We start from the raw sequence: 10,866 nt of genomic DNA on the forward strand, positions 1-10,866 counted from the left end.
TGCTTGTAAAGCTGAACGTGAAGTGCAGGATCGACAAGCATTGGGGCGAACTAACTTTTCTGCAGGCCGACCTTCATCATGGACACCACGTGCATCTTCTACTTCAACTGCACCAGCACCTCCATCCGGTGCCACCTCCAGCCGTGATACAAGAAAACAGGCACAACCACCATTATCTGCCAAGAGCGCACCTGCGGGGCCTACACAGCGTTCTTCTTCTTCCATGGCATCAACAGGGCACACAAGTGATATTATTTGTCGTCGTTGTAAGGGAGGAGGTCATTATGCGAGAGAATGCAAATCTCCGCGTGTGATGATTGCTACCGCGGATGGTGGATATGAGTCCGCTACTGACTATGATGAGGAGACTTTGGCTCTTATTACACGTGAAGAACATGGTGGAGATGATTCTGATCATGAGACGCAATACATGGCTCCTGAAGACGCTGACAGGTATGAATGTTTAGTTGCTCAACGTGTTTTGAGTGTGCAGGTCACACAAGCTGAGCAAAATCAGAGGCACAATTTGTTCCATACCAAGGGAGTTGTGAAGGAACGTTCTGTGCGCGTCATAATAGACGGAGGGAGCTGCAACAACTTGGCTAGCATGGAGATGGTGGAGAAGCTTTCTCTCACCACAAGACCACATCCACATCCTTACTACATCCAATGGTTCAACAACAGCGGCAAGGTTAAGGTAACACGTACTGTTCGTGTGCATTTTAGTATCTCTACATATGCTGATTATGTTGATTGTAATGTGGTACCTATGCAAGCATGTTCCTTATTACTTGGTAGACCATGGCAATTTGATAAAAATTATGTACACCATGGTAGAAACAATCACTATACTCTTGTTCATAAGGATAAAAATATTACTTTGCTTCCTATGACTCCTGATTCCATTTTGAAAGATGATATTAATAGAGCTAATAAAGCAAAACAGGAGACGAATAAGAGTGAAAATCAGATTGTGGCAAAAGAATTTGAGCAACAAATGAAGCCTAACAATAAACCATCTAGTGTTGCTTCTGAAATTAAATTGAAAAGTGCATGTTTATTTGCCACCAAATCTGATATTGATGAGCTAGATTTCGGCAAATCTGTTTGCTATGCTTTTGTGTGCAAAGAGGCATTATTTTCATTCGAGGACGTGCCTTCCTCTTTGCCTCCTGCTGTCACTAACATTTTGCAGGAGTTCGCTGACGTCTTTCCACAAGACGTGCCACCGGGATTACCGCCTATTCGAGGGATTGAGCATCAGATTGACTTAATTCCTGGTGCTTCACTGCCAAACCGTGCACCATACCGTACCAATCCAGAGGAGACGAAGGAGATTATGCGCCAAGTACAAGAGCTTCTCGACAAAGGTTATATACGCGAATCCCTTAGTCCTTGTGCTGTTCCTATTATTCTAGTGCCGAAAAAGGATGGTACATCACGTATGTGTGTTGATTGTAGAGGCATTAATAATATTACTATTCGTTATCGTCATCCTATTCCTAGGCTAGATGATATGCTTGATGAACTGAGTGGTTCTACAATATTCTCCAAAGTTGATTTGCGTAGTGGCTACCACCAAATTCGTATGAAATTGGGAGATGAATGGAAAACAGCATTTAAAACTAAGTTTGGATTATATGAGTGGTTAGTCATGCCTTTTGGGTTAACTAATGCACCTAGTACTTTCATGAGATTAATGAACGAAGTTTTACGTGCTTTCATTGGACGATTTGTGGTAGTTTACTTTGATGACATACTGATTTATAGCAGATCTTTGGAAGAACATTTGGAACATTTACGTGCTGTTTTTATTGCTCTACGTGATGCACGTTTGTTTGGTAACCTTGGGAAGTGCACCTTTTGCACCGACCGAGTATCTTTTCTTGGCTATGTTGTTACTCCACAGGGAATTGAAGTTGACAAAGCCAAGATTGAAGCTATTGAGAGTTGGCCGCAGCCCAAAACGGTCACACAAGTTAGGAGTTTTCTTGGCCTCGCTGGATTCTATAGGCGTTTTGTGAGAGATTTCAGCACCATTGCTGCACCTCTCAACGAGCTTACAAAGAAGGATGTGCCTTTTGTTTGGGGTACCGCACAGGAAGAAGCCTTCACGGTATTGAAAGATAAGTTGACACATGCTCCTTTACTCCAACTTCCTGATTTTAATAAGACTTTTGAGCTTGAATGTGATGCTAGTGGAATTGGATTAGGAGGTGTGTTATTACAAGATGGCAAACCTGTTGCATACTTTTCTGAAAAATTGAGTGGGCCTAGTCTGAATTATTCTACTTATGATAAAGAATTATATGCTCTTGTTCGGACTTTAGAAACATGGCAACATTATTTATGGCCCAAAGAATTTGTTATACATTCTGATCATGAATCTTTGAAACATATTAAAAGTCAAGCTAAACTGAATCGTAGACATGCTAAATGGGTTGAATTCATTGAGACTTGCCCTTATGTCATTAAACACAAGAAGGGAAAAGAAAATGTTATTGCTGATGCATTGTCTCGTCGCTATACTATGCTTTCACAACTTGACTTCAAAATATTTGGTTTGGAGACCATCAAAGATCAATATGTGCATGATGCTGATTTTAAAGAGGTAATGCAGAATTGTAAAGAAGGAAGAATGTGGAACAAGTTTGTCGTTAACGATGGATTTGTGTTTCGTGCTAACAAGCTATGCATTCCAGCTAGCTCCGTTCGTCTTTTGTTGTTGCAGGAGGCGCATGGAGGAGGATTAATGGGACACTTTGGCGTGAAGAAGACGGAGGACGTACTTGCTACACATTTCTTTTGGCCAAAGATGAGACGGGATGTTGAGCGTTTTATTGCTCGATGCACTACATGTCAAAAAGCTAAGTCACGACTCAATCCTCATGGTTTATATATGCCTTTGCCTGTACCTAGTGTCCCTTGGGAGGATATATCTATGGACTTTGTTTTAGGTTTACCTCGAACAAAGAAGGGGAGGGATAGCATATTTGTTGTCGTCGATAGATTCTCGAAAATGGCACACTTTATACCATGTCATAAAAGCGATGATGCTGTTAATGTTGCTGATTTGTTCTTTCGTGAAATTATTCGCTTGCATGGTGTGCCAAATACTATTGTTTCAGATCGTGATACTAAATTTCTTAGCCACTTTTGGAGATGTTTATGGGCTAAGTTGGGGACTAAACTGCTTTTTAGTACTACTTGTCACCCCCAAACTGATGGACAAACTGAAGTAGTCAATAGAACATTGTCTACTATGCTTAGGGCTGTTTTGAAGAATAATAAGAAAATGTGGGAGGAATGCTTGCCTCATATTGAATTTGCTTATAATCGTGCATTGCATTCTACTACTAATATGTGCCCTTTTGAAGTTGTGTATGGTTTCCTACCTCGTGCACCTATTGATTTGTTGCCTCTTCCATCTTCGGAGAAGGTTAATTTTGATGCTAAACAACATGCTGAATTGATTTTAAAAATGCATGAGTTAACTAAGGAAAACATTGAGCGTATGAATGCTAAATATAAACTTGCTGGAGATAAGGGTAGAAAACATGTTGTGTTTGCACCTGGAGATCTTGTTTGGTTACATTTGCGTAAGGATAGATTTCCTGATTTGCGCAAATCAAAGCTAATGCCACGTGCTGATGGTCCCTTTAAGGTGTTAGAGAAAATAAATGATAATGCATATAAACTTGAGTTGCCTGCAGATTTTGGGGTTAGTCCCACTTTTAACATTGCAGATTTGAAGCATTATGTGGGTGAGGACGACTTCATTTCAAGAAGGGGAGGATGATGAGGACATCAATACAATTGTTACACCCACAGCCCCTGCTGCTATACATACTGGACCAATTACTAGAGCTCGTGCACGCCAACTAAATTATCAGGTACTTTCGTTTCTTGGTAATGATTCTAATGTTCATGAGAATATGATGCTGCCTAAATTGGATACATTTGTTTTGCTTACAAATGAAGGGCCTAGCTTGGAGAAGGATGAACATTGGAGCAAGAACAAGCATGGAGATGATGGCATGCGCAAGGGGAACAAGAACGGAGTTACAAGTGATGATTTCAGGACTTTGAAGCCACCATAATGTGTGCATGAAGCCTTGGACGAAATATACAAGATGCCACTTCATAAATTTCGTCCCGAGGCTATTTTAGGTGCTGTGTCACCTTATTATTGGGCCAGGCCCATGTAATTTCGAAATACATAAGTATAGGCTATTTTTAGAGTCCGTATATGTGGGGAAACAAGAGATAGGGTTGATTTCGGACACCTCCACCAAGGGCCACGAAATCCACCCCCTCTTCCTCCATATATACAGCCCTTAGGGCATCGTTTAGACCTTGGGTTTTGTTTAGATTAAAAGTTCGCCATAGCTGCAACTTCGCGTACTTCGTTTGTGTTCAACGACCAGACAAAGGCGTCACAGAACCCCACCTTGATCAATAAAGCTTTCATCTTATATTCGCAATATCCAGATTGCAATCTCAGTTTCTTGCTTGTTCTTCGTTTGCTCGCAGGAAACAGACCCTCATGGTCAGGTTGATCGTGCTCCGGCGTGGTCAATAACCTCTCGGAGTTGGTTTAGCGATTGCTAAGGCGCGACGTCCTCGCACGTTCGTAGTCGGATCGTCAAAGTCGACTTCCACCAAAGCGAAATCCACCATCTCATCGAAAGACGGGACACCTTTGCCTCTATCAATGGAAGAGGCAACAAATCAATAGGTGCACGAGGTAGGAAACCATACACAACTTCAAAAGGGCACATCTTAGTAGTAGAATGCAATGAACGATTATAAGCAAATTCAATATGAGGCAAGCATTCCTCCCACATTTTCTTATTATTCTTCAAAACAGCCCTAAGCATAGTAGACAACGTTCTATTGACTACTTCAGTTTGTCCATCAGTTTGGGGGTGACAAGTAGTACTAAAAAGCAGTTTAGTCCCCAACTTAGCCCATAAACATCTCCAAAAGTGGCTAAGAAATTTAGTATCACGATCTGAAACAATAGTATTTGGCACACCATGCAAGCGAATAATTTCACGAAAGAACAAATCAGCAACATTAACAGCATCATCGCTTTTATGACATGGTATAAAGTGTGCCATTTTCGAGAATCTATCGACGACAACAAATATGCTATCCCTCCCCTTCTTTGTTCGAGGTAAACCTAAAACAAAGTCCATAGATATATCCTCCCAAGGGACACTAGGTACAGGCAAAGGCATATATAAACCATGAGGATTGAGTCGTGACTTAGCTTTTTGACATGTAGTGCATCGAGCAATAAAACGCTCAACATCCCGTCTCATCTTTGGCCAAAAGAAATGTGTAGCAAGTACGTCCTCCGTCTTCTTCACGCCAAAGTGTCCCATTAATCCTCCTCCATGCGCCTCCTGCAACAACAAAAGACGAACGGAGCTAGCTGGAATGCATAGCTTGTTAGCACGAAACACAAATCCATCGTTAACGACAAACTTGTTCCACATTCTTCCTTCTTTACAATTCTGCATTACATCTTTAAAATCAGCATCATGCACATATTGATCTTTGATGGTCTCCAAACCAAATATTTTGAAGTCAAGTTGTGAAAGCATAGTATAGCGACGAGACAATGCATCAGCAATAACATTTTCTTTTGCCTTCTTGTGTTTAATGACATAAGGGAAAGTCTCAATGAATTCAACCCATTTAGCATGTCTACGATTCAGTTTAGCTTGACTTTTAATATGTTTCAAAGATTCATGATCAGAATGTATAACAAATTCTTTGGGCCATAAATAATGTTGCCATGTTTCTAAAGTCCGAACAAGAGCATATAATTCTTTATCATAAGTAGAATAATTCAGACTAGGCCCACTCAATTTTTCAGAAAAGTATGCAACAGGTTTGCCATCTTGTAATAACACACCTCCTAATCCAATTCCACTAGCATCACATTCAAGCTCAAAAGTCTTATTAAAATCAGGAAGTTGGAGTAAAGGAGCATGTGTCAACTTATCTTTCAATACCGAGAAGGCTTCTTCCTGTGCGGTACCCCAAAGAAAAGGCACATTTTTCTTTGTAAGCTCATTGAGAGGTGCAGCAATGGTGCTGAAATCTCTCACAAAACGCCTATAGAATCCAGCGAGGCCAAGAAAACTCCTCACTTGTGTGACCGTTTTGTGCTGCGGCCAACTCTCAATAGCTTCAATCTTGGATTTATCAACTTCAATTCCCTGTGGAGTAACAACATAGCCAAGAAAAGATACTCGGTCGGTGCAAAAGGTGCACTTCCCAAGTTTACCAAACAAACGTGCATCACGTAGAGCAATAAAAACAGCACGTAAATGTTCCAAATATTCTTCCAAAGATCTGCTATAAATCAGTATATCATCAAAGTAAACTACCACAAATCGTCCAATGAAAGCACGTAAAACTTCGTTCATTAATCTCATGAAAGTACTAGGTGCACTAGTTAACCCAAAAGGCATGACTAACCACTCATATAATCCAAACTTAGTTTTGAATGCTGTTTTCCATTCATCTCCCAATTTCGTACGAATTTGATGGTATCCACTATGCAAATCAACTTTGGAGAATATTGTAGAGCCACTCAATTCATCAAGCATATCATCTAGCCTAGGAATAGGATGACGATAACGAATAGTAATATTATTAATGCCTCTACAATCAACACACATACGTGATGTACCTTAGCAATCAACACTCAATTTCAAAAAAATAGTTCCAATTCCAACTTCCGAGCCATCCGTTGAGCGTTTATTCAACTTTGCATCTCTGAATTGATTATTGCTGACCCTTTTTGCTACCATATTATAAGCCTTCCCAGCTCCACATACATCTACGTCGTGCGTTTGACTCTCCCTGGTAATCGCTCTATCCAAGCTTTGAGAGTTTTGACTACAACGGTTGCCGATCACCGCCTGTTGCTGGGTAAGAACTGGTAAGAATTTGAGTTTTGCTTGACGGATTTGTGACACCCACCACCACCACTTGTTCGTAGTTTGTAGGATCATATTCTTGTGTGTTTCTATTGCTGCTAACCATGCCAGGATCACAAGCCGACGAGATTGACTGGGAGAATTTATCGAACAAGGAGCTTCATGATAAGTTTCAGCAAATGATGACTGAACAGGTGCAAGATGTGCTGAACAATTTTGAAGAGGCCATGGAGAAGATCACTGGCTTTGAGAAGACGTTCGAAACAAAGCTCGATAACAAGTTTAATGAATTGCTCGTGCGTCTTCCACCACCACCACCCGCTGCAGCTAACGCACCTCTCCAACAACAACAACAACAACGACTACCTCCACGTCGCGAAGCAGACCTCCGCCGAGCAAGCCGTGTTCCTCTTGCGTTTGGCCAAACTGTTGGTGCTGCTGTTGATACTTCTGTGGCTCCTGCTGCTGATGCGGAGGAGGATGATTATGTGGGAGACTATGAGGATGAGGTTGATCAAAATCAACACTACGTGCAGCCACCTGTACCACCACCAGCAGGTCGACCTCAGGTATATATTCGTAATGGTAGGCGTGCACCACCACCTCAGGTACGAGATGATGTCCATATTCCTAAACTGAAATTGAATATTCCACCATTTGAGGGTAGATATGTTCCTGATATATATCTTACTTGGGAGTTAGAAACTGAACAACGATTTACATGTTTACAATATCCTGAGGAGAGACGAGTTGCTGCTGCTGTTTGTGCTTTCACTAGTTTTGCATGTGTATGGTGGTCTGAACATTGTAGATTGTATCCTATTCCAACTACTTGTTACACCCACAGCCCCTGCTGCTATACATACTGGACCAATTACTAGAGCTCGTGCACGCCAACTAAATTATCAGGTACTTTCGTTTCTTGGTAATGATTCTAATGTTCATGAGAATATGATGCTGCCTAAATTGGATACATTTGTTTTGCTTACAAATGAAGGGCCTAGCTTGGAGAAGGATGAACATTGGAGCAAGAACAAGCATGGAGATGATGGCATGCGCAAGGGGAACAAGAACGGAGTTACAAGTGATGATTTCAGGACTTTGAAGCCACCATAATGTGTGCATGAAGCCTTGGACGAAATATACAAGATGCCACTTCATAAATTTCGTCCTGAGGCTATTTTAGGTGCTGCGTCACCTTATTATTGGGCCAGGCCCATGTAATTTCGAAATACATAAGTATAGGCTATTTTTAGAGTCCGTATGTGTGGGGAAACAAGAGATAGGGTTGATTTCGGACCCCTCCACCAAGGGCCACGAAATCCACCCCCTCTTCCTCCATATATACAGCCCTTAGGGCATCGTTTAGACCTTGGGTTTTGTTTAGATTAAAAGTTCGCCATAGCTGCAACTTCGCGTACTTCGTTTGTGTTCAACGACCAGACAAAGGCGTCACAGAACCCCACCTTGATCAATAAAGCTTTCATCTTATATTCGCAATATCCAGATTGCAATCTCAGTTTCTTGCTTGTTCTTCGTTTGCTCGCAGGAAACAGACCCTTGTGGTCAGGTTGATCGTGCTCCGGCGTGGTCAATAACCTCTCGGAGTTGGTTTAGCGATTGCTAAGGCGCGACGTCCTCGCACGTTCGTAGTCGGATCGTCAAAGTCGACTTCCACCAAAGCGATATCCATCATCTCATCGAAAGACGGGACACCTTTGCCTCTATCATTGTGGTCAAAGTAGTCTCTGGTATGTTGCTTGGAGAGTCGTAATTCGGTGGTGAGGTTTTCGATGCGTTCTCTCATTGCTTGTTGCTCTTGATGCAAAGCACGTTGTGCACCAAAGAGGTGGCTCTTTGTGATGTAGGAGTTCATGTCATCGTCTTGCCCGATGAAAAGTGGGTTGGTTGAAGTACTTGCCTATCCATCATTCCTAGGGAAATATGTGAGTGGGAGAAAGAGAAGAACGTATAACAAATGTACCTTGACCGATGTTGAAGATGGATCAAAGATCACTCCAATGTGGGACAAGGAAATAGCATAATTGGTACCAATTCTTGTCGGTTTCTCACACCTACACAAGTAAAAGCTTATGGTGGAGATTGGTTAGGATGGTGGCACAAAATTTGATGCAATTGTTAGTGAGCTTCAATAATGTTGGAAAAGATACGCAAATTTGCAATGCAACAAGTAGACCAATAGCAAAATATGGTACACGGAAACACACACTGATAGAGGCGAGGGTGTCCCGATCTTTCGATGAGATGATAACTATCGATTTGGTGGAGACGACTTTGACGATCCGACTACAAACGTGCACGACGTTGCGCCTTAGCAATCGCTAAACCAATCTCCTGAGGTTACTGACGCTGCCGGAAGCACGGTCAGCCTGACCACGAAGGTCTATTCCTGCAAGCAATCGAAGAACGAGCAAGAATATGATAAAGCAATCTGAATGTTGCAAATATATATGAGGTATTGATAATGGTGGGGATCCGGAAGCGGTCTTGGTCTGGTCATTGGACACAAACGAAGTACACGAAGTTGCAATGGCTAACTTTTAACTAAACAAATCCCAAGGAAAAGCTACTAGATGGATCTACTTATATAGGAGCAAGGGGTGGCGGCCAAGGAGGTGGGAGGACGTCCCAAGGCAGCCTAAAACTAAATCTAGGTCGTACAAGGCCAATGGGCCCAAGTGGAGGTGATGTAACACCTTTGGACTTGTAGTTTGACTCGGATTCTGCTGCAGCATCAGATTGTTTCGTCCACAACTCAACGCTCCGGACGAATTTGAAGGTGATTCCAAATGGGTTGGAAAGTGCACGAAATCGAATTTCCAACAAAAAAAGAATCACCCAATTCGGAGTCCGTATGAAAAACTTGTGTGCGTTTTGAGTCAGGTATGTCTGTGCAGTCCGAATCTGAATCCAGAACGTGAGAGACTTGGACTCTATCTTCTCTTGGGCCAAAAGTGACGTGAGAGAACTTTTTGGACAGCAAATAAACATCTCTTTCTTCCTTATCTTCATATGTGGATTGTATAAATGTCCCATACACCTGCAATTAGACAAAACACAAAAGTGTGTGAAGTATTTTTGTTCTGGATAACATAAATAGATTATTGAATAGTTTGCACTAGAAATCACCTGACAAATATGCATATATGCAATATTTTTGGTCATATCCAAGGTAGTCATGTCCTCATCATCCTCCCCTTCTTGAAAATAAAGCCGTCCTCGGCGTTGCTTAATCGGAAATGTGGCTAACAAAAGAGACAAGGTGTACATGTTGTATATGTATATGTCATCCATTTTTACTTCCCTTGATTTTTGCATATATGACACATGAATAGATGAGTAACTTGCATAGTTCATAAAATCTAAAGCCAAAAAATTAGCACAAGAAGTAGAAGGCATGAAAATATTGCAACTCAGTTTGCACATATAAGTGAAGCTCTTATTCATTTCAAAAGATTGACAATGTTCATCATTAAACCATCCCAACATTGGTGAATAAACCTTACTTGCATCAAATTTACATGCTACAACATGCTTAAATAAGAAAACATGCAATAAGTCATTCAACACAGAATCATCACTGATGAGGACATCAATACAATTGTTACACCCACAGCCCCTGCTGCTATACATACTGGACCAATTACTAGAGCTCGTGCACGCCAATTAAATTACCAGGTACTTTCGTTTCTTGGTAATGATTCTAATGTTCATGAGAATATGATGCTGCCTAAATTGGATACATTTGTTTTGCTTACAAATGAAGGGCCTAGCTTGCAGAAGGACGAACATTGGAGCAAGAACAAGCATGGAGATGATGGCATGCGCAATGGAAACAAGAACGGAGTGACAAGTGATGATTTCAGGACTTTGAAGCCACCATAAT

This window comes from Triticum dicoccoides, chromosome 2A (assembly GCF_002162155.2).
Source record: "Triticum dicoccoides isolate Atlit2015 ecotype Zavitan chromosome 2A, WEW_v2.0, whole genome shotgun sequence".
NCBI classification, from domain to species: Eukaryota; Viridiplantae; Streptophyta; class Magnoliopsida; order Poales; family Poaceae; genus Triticum; species Triticum dicoccoides.